Below are 24,536 nucleotides of genomic sequence, written 5' to 3'. Positions count from 1 at the left end.
GTCTGTGACGTAATCCAGCACAAACAATCAGTGTGCATGCGCTTTCTGCCACGCGCATTAGCAATATAATGAATGTAAGATTTGTGCATTGTGTTTATTATAAAATTCAATTTTCCAAAAATGTCAGGTTAGAGGAAGTTGTCACAAACAAAACAACAATTAGATATTTTTGTATGTTACCTTTTAAAGTGTTGCTGTTTCATGAATGGTTTTGTGTTTCATATAGGACTGGATGATATGTCCAAAATGTATATCACAATATATTTCTTAATTTCGGTCGATAAAATATAATTCCGATATTGATATGAACAATATAAAATCATCAGAAAAACTACCAAGAATGCCCACAACGGATGTCTGTACCTACAAACTTCTGAAAAAAATATTTTCAAATTCTATGACACCTATAAAACGATATAATATTTAAGAAAGAAAGACTGTACAAATAAATTAATTTTCGCCTTTTATTTGCACTTAGCCTTCATACAAACAAGAAATGTCAAATAAACATAAAACTCTCACCTTTGTCAATATTCATATTTTAAACTTGAAACTACAGCATAGGCTGATTGAAACGAAGGTTCTTCAGCTAGGATAAAGAATATTAAAGTGCTCAGAGTTGCTGCAGAAAACAGAAAAAAGAGTGAGCAACAACAAAAACTTGCTGGGGCATTAAAAAAAACCGCTGTGTATTGTAAAAATATAATTATATATACGTATAATAACTGTAAGTAGTAAAACAATACAAACGGGTCAAAAGGTTTTTAGTTCAAAAACATTTTGAGCCCCCCTCCCTTGCGACACAGTGGTTTGGTCCACTACCTGCTTCCCCCTTTGCGTCACACACACAAATCCGGTGGAGTTAGAATTGTTCCAATAGTTGTGGAGCTCCAGCATGTAGGCTGGCAGTGTCAAGGCTATTTTATTCACTTTAAGCATCGGAAGAAGTTATTCTTTTCTCTTAAATACAGATGATGCTGAGTCATTAATTAATTAGTCATGCCAAAAATGATGATAACCGATGTTTTCATGAGTCCGCAACGTTAGCGACTATAACGTTACCTAGCTTGTTGGGTAGCTTGTTTGTGGACTGATATTAGCCTAATATTGTAGATCTACCGTTGTTTTTGGTTTTGCTTAATATGATGTTGCGTGGCAGATCATTTGGATAGCTGCAGTTGAATATCTAAGAGACCCCTCTGTTCCTGACGAAACCTTAAATATTATGGAGGACGCAAGATAATTTTATAATTATAATATGACCGCGTGGTGAAATAAGTCTTCTGTGTACAAACATCCTATAGACGTTCAATTTTGGCTCCATTATGTGTGTTACTTTCAAAAATTGCAATGTCACGAACGCTACGAAAAATGATTGTGTTCTGCTATTTCTGCTCGGCTTGAATAGGCTACAATGAACTGATGGCTGCGCCCTGAATGTTAGTCAGTGACAAATGCTGTAATGTAGCCGAAATATCGGAAATGTGTTTAAAAATCATATCAGCGTTATTAAAAAAAATTATATCGCGATGCATATTGATATTGAATTACTGTCCAGCCCTAGATTCATATTTGTTTTAGCTTTTAAATTTGGCTGAAAATCCTTTGGCTGTTTAATATTTAGCAGGTTCCTTTGTGACAACTCACCCCATTTGGTGTGATTTATCATCTGTAGGTCTGTTTCCATTAGCGGTATTAACATTTGGTGGTATGGCGTCTTGCGTTTTGATGCCTCTGGCACATCCGCTGGCATAGTCGGTTGTGAGTGGCATGTGCCACTGGAAGCTGTGGCACATGCTAATGATTGTGTGGCACTGACACATGCCGCTGGATTATCGTCGATAATCCGTTTCGGATCTTTTGTCTAAGAGACACTTGAGAAGTCAGCAGACTTTTGGTCCACGCTTCCCCCAACAACTTTCGGGCCAGTTTCTATGTAAAATCCCGGGCATATTTCTCTTCCCAGTCCGCCCGTGAGCAGCGCATACACAAACTATACTGTGCTGCAAAAATAATTAATAAAATAAAAGGAAAGTAGCTTGTTTGAAGTTACTACTGTGGTGTTGTTTTAACTAATCGGATTAGCTATTAGCCAATGAAAGAAGTCTTGCTGGATAGTAATGAACCCATGTGATTGATGCATCCAGAATTTATTTAAAATCATTCTTAACACTGTCAAAACTTGTCATGCTCCCAGCATTTTTCCCAGGTGGAGAAACAGGATCATTAAAAATATCTCCCCTTGAAACGTATTGTGTTTGATAGTGCATTGTTAAACTTTTGTTTATGGTTGTAAATTTAAAGTTACCTCATTTATTGTAGTTTTGTGGTAATACCTGATTTATTCTTCAAAATGACCTTTTTTTTCCTTGACATGTCAGTCAGCATGAGAAACCTTAGCCTGGCTGGGGACCATTTCATTTTGTGGTAAGTGTGAAATAATGAGGTAGTCTGGCTCTTATTGCAAGTCTATTGCACATTCTAAGGAATGCTCATAAAAGCAGGTAAATGTTAATTAACTTTAATTATCTAATGTGTATCATTTGTAATAGTGCATGTAAGTTCGTATACTTTTAACAATTTACCTTGAATGGCATGAAGAAACTGGAAAAAATTATTAAAGTGCATCAATGGTGACTGGCATGCATGCTGTTTTTAGATAGTTTAACTCTGTTTTTATCTCACATTAACAGGTGTTAATTAACAGTATACAAGTGTTGCAAGGATGTAGTGTGATGCATGTTTAGGTTGGCTGCTCTCGGATTCTGATGGAGTTACTGAGAGTAAGATGCAACTGTCGATGGTTAATAGTACAGCATGGGTTTAGATCATGGTCTTGCTCAGAAACCTTAAAATCTAATTCTAATATGCTTTAGCATGGTAAGGTTTCATTTATTTTAACCAGACATAAAACATAAATGCATGCAAAGAATGCTGCATTGACCAAAATCTATTTACAGTAAACTCTCTCGACAAGTCACTAGTTGAGCTTTAAAGAAGTACAAATAAAATACGGTAGTACAAATAAAATACTGGTACGGTTTAGATCCAGAAACTGAAAGAACAGACAGCATTGTGCCACTAACAACTGGACATGCCACTAAATTCAGCGGCATGTGCAAATCTGTTATTTCAATTTCTGGATCCATAGGGTATGAAAGTTTTATTAGTACTTCTTTAAAGCTTGGTTTATGGAATTTAGCATCTGAAACCAAACATACTTCTGTACTGTATGGCTCTACAAACTGAAAGAACAGCTCCATTATCTGTAAAACGAATAACTTAATGGTTTCAACCTGAAAGAATTCACTTTAAAACATTCACAGTCTCTTCACATTCACTGCTTCTGTAAGTGTATAATAAAGGTTAAGGATGTGAAATTTTCTATTTTGTAAATATGAATGCAATTAAATTTCAACATACAAATGAGGTTTATTTCTTTGCATTATGTTTGTTTTTGACATATTTTACCTATGAGGACATGCTTTCCTCACCACCACCAGCTGTGCTGTCAACATTCAAGACTTCATCTAGATGCAGGGTTTTCTAATGTTGTTAAAAATTTTAGGGATGCTATAATTTGGTATTTTTTAATTAGTTGAGCGTACCCACGGTTTATAATGATATAAAACACGCTCTGCGTGTATTGCTTGTATACGATTAGACCGTCAGATGGCGCTAGTAATCTTTGCAAGTCGCAAGCAACTGCAGAAATGCGTGGTTAAAATCACAGAAACCATTGTACATGAAAATGTCATCACATAATTTGCTACATTATCCATTTAAACCTCTGTTTTCAGTCTGAGTAAATTTTAGAACGCTACAGTGCCCATCCCTTTATAAACAGACAAATGTGACAATTGAAAGTGTGTGTCAGGAATATTTTTATGAACCTCAGTTTTGTCAACCACCACACTGTGGAGATGTTCTCCTACATATCGGCATAGAGCAATGATGCCAGATGATATAATAAGCTTTGACTACAGCCAAACACAAGGTGTTGCAAATAATTATGTCCTTAGGGGAAAAGCGATAGTAAAATGACTGCATTCTTCTAAAATGTGTCAGAGAGCATCCAAGAGATGTTCCCCCTTATGATGAAAGCTAATGCTAAACTGAATGGTCGTAGGATGAATGAAAGTAACACAGTAAAAGATGTTTAGTTTTGCCTGACATAATTATTAAGCTTTTTGCTACAGCAAATTATGACAAACTCGTCATTGAATAAATACACTGATAAAAGTGTCCTTTGAAGTAAATGAAAAAGGGTCTCTTTAATGGGCGTGTATACAATATTATGTTCTGTGTGCTGATTTCTTTACCAGAATTAAGCTGCTACACGAAGTTTCATTAAGCAGCTTTTAAATCAAGAGAAATGACTCATTGCAGGGTCAGAGTGGCCATTTTGTTGGATGTTGTGAGATTCACAGTAGCTATCATGTTGTTTTAATAATCATTGATGTGAAGGACAGTAAGTAATTCATTTGGACAAAGATTGTGCTGCTGCGCTTTTCAAAGTATCACTAAATTCACTAATTTCACTCAATCTGTTCTCTAAATCCTTTTTTTAGCACTAGAAACATCAACAATTGTATTGAATGCAATTTTGTGTTATTTTGTTGTGATTAGAGTGTCAATAATCTTATGAGTGTACCCTCTGTGTTATTCTGTCAGATATAATCTCTCGGAGCCCGTCAGGTTTGTGATAACAGCAGGTTTATTCCACATCTGCATTCATGACAAAGGACAACAGTGTTGAATAGACATCTGGATATGTGGACAAACAGCGCATGCTCTCAAGGAAAAGCCTCCGTTGCTTTTTTATTATTGGATGTACTACTGTTAAAGCTCTACACAAAAGTAAAGTACAATTTGACACATTGATCGTATAGTGGATTTAAACTCATATAAACTAAATAATTAAAACACACCAATTTGTCCCTCTTAATTTTGCAAGGAGGAAATAACATAAAATAATGTAATTACACAGATTTCCTACAGTTACCTTTCATTTTACGGTAACAGTTATGTATAAACAATTATGTAACTTCGTTACAATTCAACATACAGGAGGAACACAAACAGCAGAAAATACCTCAATCTTATGTTCAAACATTACAACACTTTATAACAATATACGGTAACATACCTGCATTCATGACAAAGGACAACAGTGTTGAATAGACATCTGGATATGTGGACAAACAGCGCATGCTCTGGAAAGACGGCATCATGTTAAAGTTAGCTAGCTATACTGGAGAGACTTTCTATCAGCTATGAAACACATAACGAGATGGTTGACTTTATAAAAACATGGCGAAATTAATCAACAACACATATTATTCAACCAAAGAAATCTAGCTTAACTTTCACATGCTTTTCAAGTGAGTTAGCACTGTTTAGTCCACGGACATCCACAGACACGTTACCTCAAGGAAAATCCTCCGTTGCTTTGAGGATTACCCGTAATCCTTCGTCATTACTAGCATTCGCTGCAGGTACAATTTTCTGACAGCAGGTGGCACCATAATCCCATTAGTAGGATTTAACCTGAACCTTTTTAACTATGTTACATGAGCACATATTAAAGGGACAAAATTGGCCAGAAAACAAAGAGCTCAACCCACATGCCCATATTGGTGATTCTCACAAAACCTGTCAAGAAAATGTCCTGATCAATCAATGCATGACCAAAAAATAAATAAATTGCATACTCTAATATTTTGTTTGATTACGCTGCACATTCATCGTGGCTTTTTACCTCATTGGACAACCTTATGCAACGTCACAACATTTATTTCTATCCAGAGTTGCATTCATTTTTGGCCAAGATCTTGTATTGATGAGGGGAGAGTCGAAACACTACGTAACGTCTTCTCCAGCAAGACTTTCAATGGGGTTAAGATCAGGATTCTGTGGTGGCCAATTAATGTGTGAAAATGATTCCTCATGCTCCCTGAACCACTCTTTCACAGTTTGAGCCTGATGAATCTTAGCATTGTCATCCTGGAATATGCCCTTGCCATCAAAGAAGAAAAAATCCATTGATGGTATAACCTGGTCATTCAGTACATTCAGGTAGTCAGCTGACTTGATTTTATTGCAGCATAACGTTGCTGAGCCTTTACCTGACCAATTGAAGCAACCCCAGATTTTAACACTGCTTCCAGAGGCTTGTACAGTGGGCACGATGCATGACACATCGCTTCATGCACTTCCCATCTTACCCTGACACGCCCATCACTTTGGAATAGGGTAAATCTGGACTCATCAGACCACATTACCTTTTTCCATTGCTCCACAGTCCAATTTTTATGCTCCATAGCCAATTGAAGTAGTTTTTTTTTCAGATTAGCTTCAATAACATGTGGCTTTCTTGTGGCAACACAGCTGTTTAGTTCCAATTCTGTAAGCTCACGTAACATTGTGCATTCATGTGAAAATGCTCTTACTTTCACTGTTAAACATAGCTGTGAGTTCTACTGTCCATTTTTTACAATGTCGCTTTGTTTTAGTGATCACGATCATTCAAGATTTTATTCATTTTTTCTGTGAAGCTGACGTTTCACCACTATCTTTCCAGGTTTTAATAATGTGTTGGACAGTTCTTCACCCAATTCCAGTGATTTCAGTTATCATCTTAGTTGTTTTCTTTGCTTGATGCAGGCCAATAATTTGCCCCTTCTGAAACAGTAACATCTTTTCGACCACAAGATACGTCTTCCGACATGGTTGTTTAAGAGATGAGAAGCTACAGACTGGATCAGTTAGGGTTAAAATTATTTTTGCCAACCGAAACAAATTAATCACTGCAATAATGATCCAATCATGGGCTCTTATGTATCTGCTTATTTAAATCCAAACGGTGACTTTTTTTTTTTTTTTTTTGTGTCCAGGCAGTGTATTTAACCACAAACCAATAAAAAAAAGAAAAAGAAAACACTAATCATATTTTGAAAAAAGAAAATGATGCCTATATATAGGACCATTACAACTTTTACATTATGACATTATAGATTTTTAGAAGAATATCTCAGCTCTGTAGGTCCATACAATGCATGTTAATGGTGGCCAGAGCTTTGAAGCTCCATAAAGCATATTAAGGCAGCATAAAATTAATCCATAAGACTCCAGTGGTTAAATGTATATCTCTAGAAGCGATATGATAGGTGTGAGTGAGAAACGGATCAATGTTTAATTCCTTTTTTTTCATAAATGCCCACTTTCACTGTCTTCTTTTGTTTTTTTTAGATGGGGCTTGCCAAAGGTGGAGATTTATAGAAAAATAGGGCTTAAATATTGATCTGTTTCTCACCCACACCTATCATATCGCTTTGAAGAGTTTTAACCACTAGAGTCATATGGATTACTTTTATGCAGACTTATGTGACATCAGAATAATATATAATTGTTTTCTCATTGCATTCAGTAAAATATCATAACAACCATCTTTTTTCAAGTAGCATTAATGAGAATTGGGGGTTAAATGTGCATAACTGTCATGTAAATAATATAAAAACTCTTAATGACCCTATATATATAGGATTTATTCTTTATTATTTATTTATATAGATGTTTTAAGTAAAATAGGACCCAGACGTTTTCTTGACAGTTTTTATGAGAATCATCCATTGGTCTCTGATTTGCCATAAAGTCTGTGGCCTGTGTGCCCTCATATCGCTAATATCTCTAATTTAATGAAACTGTATTACATTTGGTAACAGTTTTACAACATCACCACTCATGCATATTAAAGACAAGGTCAAATGTATTTTTCTTTAAACTGCTTTTGTGCTGAATAATTCAGTGTCGGAAGATGAAGGAAAATGTAGATATCACACAATGATGGCTTGAGGATGTTCTTATTACAAGAGAGGTTCTCAACTATAGAAGAATCACAGAGCAGAGCATCAGATGTAACAAGACAAATGAGGTCTTTCACAGCTCTTTCCAATCAGGCCTCAGAATGGACCATCATTTACAGCAGGTGGTCCAAATCTTCACATTTCAAAATGTCAGATCTTAGCACTTAGAGCTGCGGATCTTTTCAGACAGTCTGCTCTCTTCCAAGTCTTGATTTCCCATAGGATCTGTAGTCCTGACATGCTTAAGCTTCTCCAAGCATTTAAGCAGACATCGCTGTTCTCTGCTATCAAAGGCACCATTCCTCCCGGTTTCATCCACTTTCTCTCTGCCTCTTACCTGCACTAAAGCTGAAACTTTGCAAACCTGGGGATATTTTATTTAATGAATGAAAAAGGCTAAAAGTAATTTTAATAATCAGATGGTCCCCGGGAAGATGGAGCTGCATTAAATACTAGTAAGTCTGATGTTCATATCAAGGATAGTTTAATGGAAAGGGTGTCATGTCAGATTGTTGATGCTGCAGGCAACGAGTGGGAAAGCAGATTTTAGTGACTATCCATGAGACTTGCTTGGGTCAAAGTGCACTAATTCTTTATGTTAGGCATTGTTCTGTAAGATGCTGTCCCCTTGGTCACTTATTTATCGAGTGCATTGGCGAATTCTAACAAGCCAAATAAATACATATTTTTTCATCCTTTCATTCTCAATCACCTTTTTGCCTATGTATTTTTAATCACTTTCCACTCTTGCCTGAAGCAGCATGTGAGTTTGAGCTCCACCCCGTCAGGCCTTCAGAATTTCTTCAGAATCCGCAAATGAATGAGCAACTAAAGTCAGATTCATCAGACAATCAGATTTATTTATTTGTTCTTGGTGGGTGGGATCTTTAGAATATGTCCTGGTCGAGGCCTTCTACCTGGCCTTGAGTGATGCAATCATACTTAAAGTGATGTAATTTGAAAGCGAATAGTGTGAGATCTTTCTGACAAGACGGCTGTCATCACCATTGAGAAAGAGATCCTTATGGATTTAAAAACACAAGATGTTCTGCATGACATGTGATCTTTTAATTTATTAAACAGGAAGTTAAAATCAGTCCTCCTTTCAAGTAAATTGGTAAGTGTTTTCGCATTGTTATAGCAACATCAGGAGTTTAAATTAGGCTGCTTGAACATTCAGTGTCGGATCAAGATTTGAAAAGTAGTGCTGCACTCCAATCAACTCAGAAAGTCTGCCTACAACTGCCTACTAGGAAAAGTGCAATGGAATGCATCTTGAAGTCAGAATTACAACTTTTAAGCTCGTGCAGAAATTCTCAACTCCGAGTAAGTGATAAACATTCACTTTATTAAGTAATATCAATAAATGAGTTTGTTTCCACATTACATGATATTAAAGCTTGTTTCTCTAAACTAGCATCTCTAATGAGAGTCAAACCCCTGCTAAGCTAACAGGAGCATTGCCGTTTTTGTTTCATTAAACGTCATCTTCCGATTATCGGAGAATGGAATGCAATTATGGTCGGAGATATCAAGTAGAATATCCCACATCAAACTTGAATGGAACCAGCATAACCGTGTACCCTGATGTAATTAAATGTATTGCCAGAAACATTTAAAGGGGTCATGACATGAGAAACCAAATTTGCCTTGATCTTTTGGTATATAAGAGGTCTTTGTATCATTAAAACGTCCTGCAAGTTTAATATTTTAAGACGTCCTCCCCATTCTAAACGAATCATTTATTTAATCAAGCTCAAAATACAGCTCGTTCTGGATTCATGGTTAGAAGTGACGTGTCGGTTAGAAGTGACGTACCAGCGTTTGCATATGACCGCCTCCAGCACAAGATAACTACGCTTTAAGCGCAAGACAACTACGCTCATTTCAGTATCGCCGTCGCCTCACAAATGTTCAGTCGATGGATATGGACAGCGAGCTCTGACAGAGACTACTTGTGCACAGGAAAATTACGATGCCACACAGATGTGCTGTTCCTGGCTGTGGTCAAACAAAACCTCTGAATAAGCTGCCGAAAGATCCAGACGTCAGGGAAAAATGGATGCAGTTTATTTTTTGCGGACGTCCCAGTCACGGCAGTGTTAACTTAAGCGTTTGTTCTGTACATTTTAAGGATGACTGTTTTGAGAACAAATCTCAATATGATGCTGGCTTTGCCAGAAAACTGTTGCTCAAAGATAAGTCCGTGCCGACTATTCTGGGACCAACGACGACGCAAACTGTAAGTAATCTATTTTAAACTTTAAACTACTTTTTAAAGCGCAATTTCATTCATTATGAATAATCACAGTGTTTTTACTTAGTTTACTTGCATATTGTTCTGGCTGGGGGCGTCAATAATTGATACATAGGCACTGACGTTAGCCAATCATAACAGTGGGCGTTAACACTGAAGTCTTAAATGGAAAACGCCCCCAAAACAGACTGTTTGAATCAGAGGATGAGAAACAGGGTGGGAAAAGGTCATAAATCACTAGATTTTAAAAGTTTTTCTTAAAAAAAAATATATTAATACTATAATTGCACCTAAGGGAACATAATAATACAATAAAAAAACCCATGTCATGACCCCTTTAAATCGCAAATATTATCAGATGGATATTTCCAGGTATTAAAAACCTCCTTGGTAGATTCATATGAAAAATTATGATTTTTGAATGTCTGTTCGGGAGACGTTTGTTTCACAAACAGTCATCCTGCAGTTAAAATTAGGTTTGCTCGAACATTAAGTGTTGTTTCAAGTTCTGGCTTTCGTATGCGGAATGTTTTTAAAATGTCAATTGGTATTACTAGTTAGCTGTGACATAGTGTATGATGCCAAAAGGCATAGGGTGTCTTATTCATTGTGAAACTGTGTTTTCTTAATGGCATGAATCACACTGAAGGCCCAGACTTTTAATGCATAGCCCACCACTGATCGAGTATGACCATGGAGCTCCCAGCTCTCATCTTCACTAATCACAGTCGAATATGTACACAAGAGGATTCTCTGTTCATCACCTGCCTGTAAGCATTCAGTATCAGCTCTGCCACAACCACAGTGCAATAATTCAGGATAAAAAAAATAAATGAGTGGGAAGGGAAGGAGGCTAATTTGTTTTTTTATTATCCCTCTCAATGACGGCTTACCAAGTGGGATTTGTGTGGTTGTTGAAGCAATCCTTCGAATAATAACTAAAGTATTTGTATCCGTCAGAGACCTGTGCTTGCTTGCATATGTTGTTTTGCAGTATGTATGGATGCATGCAAATCTTATCTGAAAGTGATGTGATGACATAATAACATGCATAAACATATTTGTCATCAGTGGAGCCCAGGTAGTCAGGTTTGACTGACTGATGCACAGATTAAATACATGTGTTTATTTCACTGTAAGTTACAGAATGTTGCTTCCCACCCTGGAGCCACGTCAAATGCAGCTCTGTCCTGTTCAACCCACACACAAAAGTTGATCCCTACGTGTTTGATTTCGTGAAGATAAACACAAAGCTGGTATTGCTTGAGGAGAGAAAGAGAGATCAGTCTTATCTTGCTGAACAGATCCTCACATGGCAGGTTATCTAAACTCGCAGACACACATGTGAAGAGTTGATTCATCCAGCTGTGATGATTAGGATTTTTGTAATCATTCCTGGCTAGTTTTTTTTCAGTGCTCTGAGGATATCTGTGAACTAAGGCCCAAATGAGGCATTTAGCTAGATGTTCAAGAACCATCTATCACATCAAATGTAACCTATGCTTGCTGACAGATAACCTGTTTTGTGTCTCCAATTGTAATTGATGGAATAATACTTCAAGGGATTGTCCACCCAAAAATCATTATTCTCCCATCATAAACTCACCATCTCAAACACGTATGACTTTCTTCTGCAAAGATATGCTGGAGATATGTGTTTTTGTCCATATAATGCATTGCAATCTATTCATTGGGTTCAACACTTTCAATCTCCAAAAAATACATAAAAGCAACATGCAGGTAATTCATAAAACCCAAGTATTTAATCCATGTCTTCTGAAGCGATATGATCATATTTGAGTGAGAAACGGACCAAAATGCAACTCCGTTTTCACTATAAATCTTGACATCTGCAGTTTTCTTGACGCAATCCTGATTTGAAGCTTGATAACTCTTCCTTGCATTTGATACATATTTAAACTTATATTATTCTAGATGTTTTGCTAGTAAAAGTAGGGAGTAGATGCAGCCTAGTCTCATAGAATTCATTTTACTATAACAAAATTTTTGCAAACTTACTTTTATATGGTGAATTCCGAGTTTTGTCACAGTTTCCTGGTGAGGCGCTACAACAACTGTGTTTTATGAATTTTCTCAGAAATCATGATTACAGCGGCTGATTTTGACTTTATAAACACTTATTTTTCGCACTATTACTCACACACTGCTATGTTATGATATCGAAAAATTATAAATTTTAACGCTTGTATTACAGACTCACCTACATTTACACACTTAATCCTTTGATTAGCTACCGCAGTAACTCACCCAGTAGAGTGCTGAACTTTGGATTCTGAAGACTGTGGTTCAAAACAAGTCAAGCATACAAGCTGACACATGAGACGAGTGTCATAAAAGCGACATGAGAAAAACATTTTGTTTTTGGATGCTAGAAGTTAGGTTTAGGCATTGGTTAAAGGTAGGATGCCTGTTTTGTATAATCTAATTTTACATCACTACTTGTTAGGTTTAGGTGTTGGTTCAGGGTAAGGATGTCTGTTTTGTTCATGTCTCATTTATCTTTCAGGACACTATTGGTTGGGTTTAGGTTAAAGTTTTATGTTAGGCAAGTTTTACTCATTAAAACCTCTATCTACTGTTCATCAAACCTTGTCTGATTATGCCACCATTTCACTTGCATATTTTTCCATACAATGTAAGCAAAAGTCATCAGTGCATTTTCCTGATACACACCATCCACATCACAGTGTGAGTAAAACATGTATTATAATGACTGTCTTAGTTATATATTTAAACTCAAGTTATTCACAATTCTTGTAAAAAAAACATTCCCTGTCTTAAGTCAGTTAGGATCACTATTTTAACAATGTGAAATAATAGCAGAGATAATTATTTATTTCAGCTTTTTTCCATACAATGTAAGCAAAAGTCATAAGAGTTTGGAACAATATGAGGGTGAGTATATTATGACAGCATTAAACATTTTGGGTTAACTATCCATTTATGTTGAATAACCATTTATAAAAAGACCTCAGTGAGAAGTTTAAGCATGTGTGTTCATGTCCTATACAATATTTTCTGCTTGCAGTAAAAAATTGTCTATTATGCCAACAATAAATAATGCCATTTTTTTTTATTTTGATATCACTGAAGAATTGGAACTGCAGGCACTTAACAACACAGTTTTTCATGAGACATTTGTTATTGAAAAGGCATTGGCATCTTTATTATAAACTCCCCACAGGAAATAAGCAACTGCCTCATTTAGGGGTTTCCAATTTTCAGAAGCTAATTTCTCAGAAAAAGCAGGACTTGGGAAGTTTTCTCATTTTGAGTATTGCACCACATATCCTTTTGCGTCATCTTTTATTTCTTTGTTTTGTTTTCTCCTTACAGATCGTTTATGAGTCTCTCTTACCAAAATCCCGAACACAAGCCTGTGGCAGCACTAAACAGACAGTGTTCTTGTGCTGAGAGAGAAAAATAATAATAAAAGAGATTTAAGACCAAAACACATTTTGTTCCCTAGTTTGGGGCAAGGGGTATTCTGTTTTAAAAGAGAAACGTGTTTATGTCTTCACTCTAATGGATCTTGCATATGGATATTGTGATGTCAGTGTTTATGTTTTTATGGGTTACCTTTTCTGTGGGAAACTATTCTTACACTGACATTCTAGCATGAATGTTTTCATCTCAGGTTTGTGCATACATTTCAGGCATTACTTTTTGATGAGATTTATCCATAGAGATTATAAATAAGAGAAGGTTAAAAAGCGGTCCACACTTTTATATAAATGAAAGAAACCACTATTCAATTTGGGGACTAAAGGAAAGGAAGTACCGCCTTTCAGTTAGCCTTTTTGTTGACAAGCCTGAAAATTTTTGTAGCATTATTAGATCGTAAGAAGGAAACGGTACAGTATGATTCAATTCATACATCATGATACTCAAATTCGTCTCATAGAGTCATGTTACTACCTACCAAAATGTTTGCAAAATGATTTTTATGTGGCTCCTTGTACGTATCGTTGAACTTGTAATATGAACATGAGACACTAGAGGTGCTACAACAACATTGAGTTTTATTGCCTTTTACATACAGTAAAACATCAGATATCAGTTTATAAACACTTTTCACCCTGTTCTTCACACAATGCTCTCTTATGACATCTAAACACTTTTACCATAATGCATGACTTGTAAGATGATACATTTTAATGTTTGCATTACATAACCAACTACATTTACAAGCTTGTTTAAGTGCATTTAAATTGCACAGTAGCTCAACAGATAGAGCGTGCCTTTCCAATGCTAAGGACTGGGGTACAAGTCAACACGTGAGTCTAAAGCATCATAGAAGCGCCTCAAAATGGCATGGTGGGTGCTTTAGCAATTGTGTTTTCATTTGACACTTTACTTTTTATAAAATTTTCGTTTAGGGTAGGGAGGTATGTTTTTTAAAAAATTTTATTCGATAACATTAAACCTCAAAACCTCATCTGTTTGGTAGAAAATGTAACTCTCTTTTGGCACTATATAATGGACATTTCACCTCTGAACTGCTGCAATACAATGACAATGTTGTGCAATTATTTTGCAAAGATGTTGATACATTCATGTGATACCATTGAAGTTGATATGCACTATACCTACTCGTATGCCTACATTTGCCTAGATAGAATATAGCTGCCCAGGGCCATTGCCAAAGATGGCCACTGAGTGAACTGACTTGCATTAAAGGTGTATTGGATTTAGCTCTGTGTTTCTGCTTAAGCAAGAATCTCAGTCTATTTTTCTTCAGTGGATTTTCCCTTAGAGCAAGACAGACATAGGTAGGGGAGAAATGTATAAGATTTAGGAGACATTATGAAAAGTAAACAGTGATTTTCCCTTAAATGCACTGTAGATGTTAATTAAATATGGGCCAAAGTGTGCAATTCGACACTTCACTGCTATATGCAGAGTATACTTTGAAATCATAATACAATAAGCTTGTGCTTCATTGATCTGTTTTGAATACTTTTAGCCCGTTGACTATATAATGAGTCTGCAGAAGTAAGCTCTTTTCATTTATTTGGGGACTAGGGGATCTGAGTGTGAATAATCACTTCATAAATATGATAATAACAAAAGGCATTGTATGTATTCATATCCACACAAGTTTACCCAAGGATCAAGTTGTTTTGAATTAGCAGTACCCAGTGTAATTACAATCCTCCCCTATGCCTCTGAGAAAAATATCTGCAATTGTATCTGTGGTCTCAAGAACGTGAGTCAATCCCCCATCAAGAACAAGGGCAAAGTTCTGACATAATGAGATTTAAGCCAGAAGTTATGAGAGACCTAACTGTCAGATACTCACCTGAGCCCGTCGTAAACAGGATTCAATTCTAAAGACAAGCCTGCTTTGTTTTGACACACAAAGTTCACTTGCCACCTGGAGATGTTTAATTGTTTAAAAAAACCCACTGACAGTGCTGCAGACATACCATCTATTACATTAGTCCTTTAGGTTGCATGCACTCTTGACTGAAGAATTTGGCAGCTTCAATGTGCGAGAGCAATTTGTAGTACTATCCACACCCCACTATGGGATGCCAGGACCTATTTTTGGAATAGGTCTTGGCCTCATTCATAAAAAGTCACAGCATTTAAAGAGCTCTCCAGACAGCCAATAAATGAATACTGGTATATATGAGTGAGGACATTCCTGGTCCTTTTTGTGGTGCATTACTAAACCTATGTCAAGACTTAAGTATGGCAGACTGGGGGCAACTGTTACGCTTTAAATTTCTTTACAAGAAAAGCTAGAGTGATGACACTTACTTGGCACATACTTGGTTTCTGCCATTGTTTTCAACAAAAAACAATGAAAATGTTATTGTATGACTGAATTAATTAACACAATTTCATCAATGTGTCTTGTTGAAGACTGTTTTACTCATCAGCTGATCAGTATATTTAAGTAAAATAAATGTAGATTATTCCAGACAATTATAATAGGCCTGGTATACCATTATAATTAAGGTGGACTTTTTAAGTATTATTCCTTACTGCTAAAAGTTATAAATGAAAATAAATAAATACAATATTTAATTTAAATTGCCCCAGTCTCCTATGTGTAAATATATGTTGCATCCAGTGTTGGGTATAATCAAATTACTAAGTAATTAGTTACTGTAATGTAATTACTTTAGGCACAAAAGTTGTATAATACATTACATTTTAAATTCATGTAATCAGATTACAATTACTTTCAATGAAAGTAATTCCTTTTAAGTGTATTACTTGGGTTGCATTAATGTGTAATTGGTCTATGCCAATGACAAGTCATTCAGTGCATACATTCTGTTTGTTTTCTGACAAAATGGTATTTGTGAGCATCATGCCTCTTAGTATAGCCCATCAGCTGTATATTACATTACACAGTGCATTAATCAGAAAATAAAGCAATCAATGAAGCTGAACAACATAGAGACAAATTTCACCTCTAACACCAACACAGCTCTCAGCTTGGCAAGAAAAGGTTAGAGCAATTAATTGAGTCATTGTCATTCCAGGACCCCATAATTATCAGTGCATTTTCCTGATACACACCATCCACATCACAGTGTGAGTAAAACATGTATTATAATGACTGTCTTAGTTATATATTTAAACTCAAGTTATTCACAATTCTTGACATTTATTTGTAAAAAAAACATTCCCTGTCTTAAGTCAGTTAGGATCACTATTTTAACAATGTGAAATAATAGTAGAGATAATTATTTATTTCAGCTTTTATTTCTTTCATCACATTCCCAGTGGGTCAGAAGTTTACATACACTTTGTTAGAATTTGGTAGCATTGCATTTAAATTGTTTTACTTGTGTCAAACATTTTGGGAAGCCTTCCACAAGCTTCTCACAATACGTTGCTGGAATGAGTCAGGTTTGTAGGCCTCCTTGCTCGCACACGTTCTTTTTAGTTCTGCCCACACATTCTCTGTCAGATTGAGGACAGGGCTTTGTGATGGCCAATCCAATACCTTGACTTTGTTGTCCTTAAGCCATTTTGCCACAACTTTGGAGGTATGCTTGGGGTCATTGTCTATTTGGAAGACCCATTTGTGACTGAGCTTTAACTTCATGTTTTGAGATGTTGCTTCATTACATCCACATAATTTTCCTTCCTAATGATGCCATCAATTTTGAGAAGTGCACCAGTCCCTCCTGCAGCAAAGCACTCCCACAACATGATGCTGCCACACCCATGCTTCACGGTTGGGATGGTGTTACATTTTTGTTTCATCAAACCAGAGAAAATTTCTCCAAAATGTAAGATCTTTGTCCCCATGTGTACTTGCAAACTGTAGTCTGGCTATTTTATGGCAGTTTTGGAGCAGTGGCTTCTTCATTGCTGAGCAGCCTTTCAGGTTATGTGGATATAGGACTCAATATACTGTGGATATAGATACTTGTCTACCTGTTTCCTCCAGCATCTTCAAAGGGTCCTTTGCTGTTGTTCTGGGATTGATTTGTACTTTTCACACCAAACTACGTTCATCTCTAGGAGACAGAATACGTCTCCTCCTGAGCTGTATGCTGGCTACGCGGTCCCATGGTATTTATACTTGCGTACTATTGTTTTTACAGATGAACGTGGTACCTACAATCTATCTGTAAACAATTGTTGGAAAAATTACATATGTCATGCACAAAGTAGATCTCTTAAATGTCTTGCCAAACTATAGTTTGCTAATATTTAATGATTAAATAATTCTCCCCAATTTGGAATGACTAATTTCCAATACGCTCTAACGCCCGGTTCACACATACTCCGTGTGCAGTGCGTATACAGTACAGGAGCAGCACGTGCTATAGTGCTTTCACATATGCTGCGTTTGCAGTGCGTTACTGATCCGCAGTTTCTGTGTGCCACAAAATCAAAAATGTGTAAGGAATTTTGATTTTAAACCCAAACGTTAACTTTGAGATTGTTTAAGGCATTGAAACAGTATGAAAATTAATTTTAATCATTGTGATTCTTTGTTTTACATGTAGTTCGAGTTGTTGACAGAAGAAAAGCTATCGCGCTATATCTGTTGCTAATAAGGAGAAGAATGAGACGCATTTGGGTTCTTTTTTTAGGGTCAAAAAATCATATATGATGGCATTTTGCAACTTTTGGGACTATAATCATACTTTTTTGTTTTTCTTGACCCTGTAATTTAGTAACTGTAGAACACATTAATCAGAATCAGAATCAGCTTTATTGCCAAGTATGCTTACAAATACAAGGAATTTGTCTTGGTAACAGGAGCGTAAAGTCTACAACAATACAAACAATACCAAAAACAGCAGCAAGACATAGGTAATTAAAAACAAAAAAGAACACAAAATAAATAATTATACATATACGTACATACACTCATCTTCATACATACCCACATACACACACGTAGTGCAAATCTAATACAATCTGTATATAAAGAACAAAAAACAGTATATTATGTACAGAGCAATGTAAGTAATGGCAGAAGTGGATAAGTTGGCAGTGTAAAAGCTCTAATCTGTTAACATGGGTACGGAAAAAAATACGCACTGCATACACTGCATACGCACTGCAAACGGAGTATGTGTGAAACGGGCGTAAGTAGTGGTTCGCCTCAATCCGGGTGGCGGAGGACAAATCTCAGTTGCCTGAGATAAAAATAGTTAAAATAAAATAGTTACAGTAATTTATTTTGAGTTTCAGTGTTTTAATATAAAATATCAATCAGAATAAAATTTCAGTGTACCATTTGTAATTCGGTAATATGAGAGAATTGGTCAGGGGGCAAGTCACTATATATATATAGTATATACAGTTCTGGGTAGATTACTTTGGAATTATAATCAGGTACTGATTACAAATTACATTACTAAAATTGTAATCAATTACATAATCTCTGAGATTACAGTTTTAGGTAATCTAATCTTGATTACACTCAGATTTGCTCCTGAAAAGAGAAAATGATTGAGTCCCTCAGCAGGAAATCATTAGTTGGGATTGCAATCACTGTATTAATATGGTTAAAACTACGAAGCCCCCGAAGTGACCTGTGCAAAAAAAAATCTAAGAGACTTTCTCGTGCGCACAAGAAACAATCGCTTGTGCACGCGTTACAGTTTCCGGTGTGTGTATAGCTCTTTTCCGATTGCGTCATTGCCATCATTCATTTACTCAAAGATACTGAGAGCATGGATGCGCATGAATTTATAGAGATATATTTTAAACTTGGCCTTCAATACAAAGACATTACTGTCTATGACATTTGTAATACTGTCATGGCTGAGACACGCTTTGATCTTCCAAAGGACACTAATCAAGCAATAGACTTGTACTTGCATTTAACACTAGAACTACCGGAAGTCTATAACTACTAGAATGGCCATAGCGGTCATTCTGACCGTTCATACTAAACTGTACCAAATGTCATGTCATATTTACATTCGAAAATTCTATTGAGGTTTTAGAATGAAGCTTCTAATGTCTGTCGTCATATTTTATGGCGTCATCACCCTAAAAATGTATTGAATAAAATAGAATAATATGGATCAAATGGAGCGCCAAGCGAACGCAGATAGTCCTACATAATACGATCTTTTTTTATAATATATAATAGTGCTAGACTATACAAATACATAGGCCTATATATATTATATATTAGCTGCTAGACTGCCCCGGAAGGTGCGTGCCTCGATTTGTGTACAGCAAGTTTTTTCACCATAGTGAAAATGGTTTTGAAAGTCTAAACGTCAACAAACATGGATTGAGGCGGAATATTTCGTTAGATAAAAACATGTTGTGAATTTTGGAAATTATTACATCTATCCTTTTTCAAAACATGTTGACTTTTGTACTTTACAACGCTCTGGATTTATTGGAAATTGGAAACAATCCTATGCAGCCACCACTGGAATCAAAATCCATGAATAAATGAATCTATATATTATGAATAATGTTATATTAATAATATACACCAGGACACGAAATTTTAATTCTAATGAATGTGAAAATGTATTAGTTCATCGACAACCACAGATCTTGCTATTGTAGCTAATTACAGATACAAATTTGATTTTTTATAAAATTCTTTGTAAAATAAAAACAAATCAATACAATAGCTTATAAAAACATCACCAATGTGTATTTCAGTGCATAGTAAAAACCTTAGACATGTATGTAACACATATAGGCCTAACCCAAAATAGCCAAAGTGGTTAATAAAGAATATGAACATTCGATAAACTGTGGGAAAACTGATTTAGAAAGCAATATTTGTTTTACTGTGAGCAAAAAATATCATGCTGTAAAACTATAATGAAAATAATATGCTGTAAAATCATTATGAACGAATTCTCCTAAAAGGGGGCTCACTTGAACAAAAAAGGGGGCCCCCTTTTAGGAGAATAATTTAATATAAATAATCAAATTTGTATCTGTAATTAGCTACAATAGCAAGTTCTGTGGTTGTCGATGAACTAATACGTTTTCACATTCATTAGAATAAAAATTTCGTGTCCTGGTGTTTATTATTAATATAACAGATTCATTTATTCATGGATTTTGATTCCAGTGAAAAAACTTGCTGTACACAAATCGAGGCACGCACCTTCCGGGGCAGTCTAGCAGCTAATATATGATATATATATGCCTAAGTATTTGTATAGTCTAGCACTATTATATATTATAAAAAAAGATCGTATTATGTAGGACTATCTGCGTTCGCTTGGCGCTCCATTTGATCCATATTATTCTATTTTATTCAATACATTTTTAGGGTGATGACGCCATAAAATATGACGACAGACATTAGAAGCTTCATTCTAAAACCTCAATAGAATTTTCGAATGTAAATATGACATGACATTTGGTACAGTCTAGTATGAACGGTCAGAATGACCGCTATGGCCATTCTAGTAGTTATAGACTTCCGGTAGTTCTAGTGTTAAATGCAAGTCTATTGCTTGATTAGTGTCCTTTGGAAGATCAAAGCGTGTCTCAGCCATGACAGTATTACAAATGTCATAGACAGTAATGTCTTTGTATTGAAGGCCAAGTTTAAAATATATCTCTATAAATTCATGCGCATCCATGCTCTCAGTATCTTTGAGTAAATGAATGATGGCAATGAGGCAATCGGAAAAGAGCTATACACACACCGGAAACTGTAACGCGTGCGCACGCGATAGTTTCTCGTGCGCACGCGATAGTTTCTCGTGCGCACAAGAAAGTCTCTTAGATTTTTTTTTTGCACAGGTCACTTCGGGGGCTCCGTATAAAACAAATACTTTTACTGATGTTTTTTCAAATAAAGAATACCTGATAAAGTCTATCATCAAATGCAATACTTCCAATGTTGTCTATAAATTGGAATGTGAATGTGGCCAATTTTACGTTGGTCAAACAAAAAGGAAGCTCAAAATGATGGTACAGCATGAGGAAAAACAGCCATAACAGACTCCAGATGTCAGCTATGGATGGCTCATGGAGGTCACTCTCAGTGCAGCTGAAGTCTGCTGAGCAGCCTACAGTATGCCTGACAGTACTGGAAAATGGAATGGCCAGGTTCATGCTGTTGTCTGGCCATGCTAACTCTACACTGGCCCATGTGATGGGGATTTGGGTTGAATGAACCACTGGAGTGACACATTTTGAGCCAACAAAATGAATGAAAATTCAGTGACTTAAACTATTAAGATGTAGTAGAACACAATAATTAAATGTTTATAGACTCATTTGTACCAGAAATAAAGCCCTGTCTCTGACATTACAGAAAGGCTTGTTAAAGAAATAATCATTGGCAGGTACTGTTTTATCAGACACTATTGTGAGGGGCTTAAATTGCTGGTCAGGTTTCAGAGAATTCAGTCAGCATGTACCTTAGTTATATTACCCACCCCAACGTGGCCTTCATAAAAGGGCATGGTAAGACAAGAATATTGATAGGCTTGCACAGCATTCTGAGACAACATATGAAGGGTTCAACAGGATTGAGAGCTTTGCTTTGTTAAAAAAAAGAAAAGCCATGCTAAATCCACTTTCTCTTGCCCAAGTTGTTGATGGTTCACTGCTTAATGCTTCACCTCCCTTGATAAACAAGCAAGAAAAGTATCTTTGAGGTTCTGATGATATACTTTTTTTAAATACAGATTTTAAATACAGTAATCATTCATGAAGTGAATTATTTTAAAGGGTAACTAAACCCTAAACCAACTTTTTTTAGTTAATGATCTGTAAGAATGGGGCTTTATTAGTACTGGTCATTGATTCAAGTAATTTTTTTGACATTTGTGTATAAAGTGTTTTAATTCTACAATATATGGTGTAAAAACGTCTGAGTGCTGCCCTCTTCAGGTTGAACGGTGGCTACTGCTGTTGAATTTTCCTATTGGCTGTTTGCGGTACTTCGTGGCGTAAGCGGTGACAGCTGACGTAAGCAGGTTCCAGCTCACCACGCCCTTGGTACGAGCTACCACGCCCATGGCAGTATAAAAACCATCTTGTTTCGGCAAAACCACTGTAGCGAGTCAGGAGTTGGAATTGCGAGTATTGAAAACGATCAGGATAGAGTATTTTAGCATCTATTTAGCATAGCATTTATATAGTTATTTAGATTATTTCGTGTAGCCTAGGTAGTTAATTAGCATATTTGTTAGTGTAGTATTGTTAGAAGCATAGTTAGTTAGTAGCATAGTATTAGCGTCAGTTAGGATAGCTTCAAGTTAGCGTAGATTATCTGTATTTAGTACAGTGGTCAGGATGGTACGTAGGTGTAATGTTGCTGGTTGCAACAGCACTGCTGGACTGTATTGCTTTCCATATAGACTTGGAATTTAGACGCCAGGGGTTGCACGTCCTTGTTCTGGAAGACCGCGAGTTCCCGCCTAGAGCTGTAGGAGTGTGCAAACTGCATTTTACGCGGGATTGCTTCTCCAACGCAATGGAGGTGGAAATGGGCTTCTCCAAACAGCTCGGCTGAAAGCGACGCAGTGCCAAACGCTGCTCCTCCTGCATGGACTCCACCACCTCAGCGGCGTCTTGAGGTGAGTGATCATATATATTTGAATCACTATTTATGGTTAGGCTAAAGTTAATCCTCTGGGGCCGACAAGCGCTGCGTTAGCGATGCGGGAGTGTTAAGCGTATTGCACCCTTATACATTGTATTACGGTATTGACTACCTGTATAGTTTTATTTGGAGGTATATGGTTTTGTACATGATGACGTTACGCTTTACGTCACATTCTTCTAAGTTGAGAGAACAGCTAACTGATGTTATGTTCAAGTGACGCTTGCTAAATAAAAATCCTGCAAAAAGGATAAACATCACTGAACAGTGTTTCGTTTGTTTTTCCTGCACGCGAGTGAAGGTGAATGCGCACTCGGATGCTCAACAGGGAGTTAAAACCGCAGTTTGAGCCAGCGGCTCGAACTGATATGGCTCCGGCCCTGTGTCCACAGACAATTCACCCTCCTCCACTTCAGGTGAAGGTGGGGGAGAAAGGTCCTCGACTTCAAAAGACCGCTCCGTGGCAAAGCTACTTGCGTCTCTCCAGTCACTCTCCATTTTAGAGTCTGACAGCAGCTGTCAATTAATCTGTCACTACGGGTCTCAGGTGCACGCCCCCCCCCCCGCTCATCCCCCGCCCTCGGTTCGTCCCCTCTATCCCCGCTGGGGTCTGCCCACTTTTTGAACATTTTTCAAATATTGCTAGTGGGTGGAGTCAGACTATGAGCAGGGGTTTAGTTACCCTTTAAGTTTTCCATGCACATGTATTTACAGGTTTCAAGGAGAACAGTAATCATAATCATAATATTTTACCAATTATTAGACACTCTAGTCATTACATTCTCATTATAGCTTTAGGAAGCACTTTCAGTAGCCATAATAATAATAAAAAATTTATATTTCATTTATGACCTGTAGTATAATGGTCAGGATGGTAAGATTTTCTAATTTTTAAGGTTTTAGCAGTATCTTGAAGCATGTTCCATTATATAAATGTACTGTTATAACTCAGTTATAATGGTGATCTTTTAACCGGAGTGTTTCTAGTTTCTTGTTTAGTTAGAAGTTGATTGGTTGTGTGTTATTCATGTCTAGTTTTACTTGGAATATTGTGAATACCATTAATGATATATGCATTAGGTGTGTTGCAGAAATGTTCAACATGTTTGTTCATTACACTGGAAAACATTCTGGGTTAAAAGCAACCCAATGTGGATTGTTTTTATCCCAGCTGCTGTTTAATCATGGGACAGAACTAATCTAACCCAGCAAGTTAGGTTGTTATTCAATGAAGTGACTAATTGCACCCAGGTGTAAATAACACCTGCCACATAGCACAGGTATTTGCACCCCAGTAATCTATTGGAAAAAAAGAAATTTACAACAAACTGTATTAAGAGTAGTACTTCAGTGGTGT

Source organism: Xyrauchen texanus, chromosome 33 (assembly GCF_025860055.1).
Source record: "Xyrauchen texanus isolate HMW12.3.18 chromosome 33, RBS_HiC_50CHRs, whole genome shotgun sequence".
Lineage (NCBI taxonomy): Eukaryota > Metazoa > Chordata > Actinopteri > Cypriniformes > Catostomidae > Xyrauchen > Xyrauchen texanus.
Note: the sequence above shows the minus strand (reverse complement) of the source record.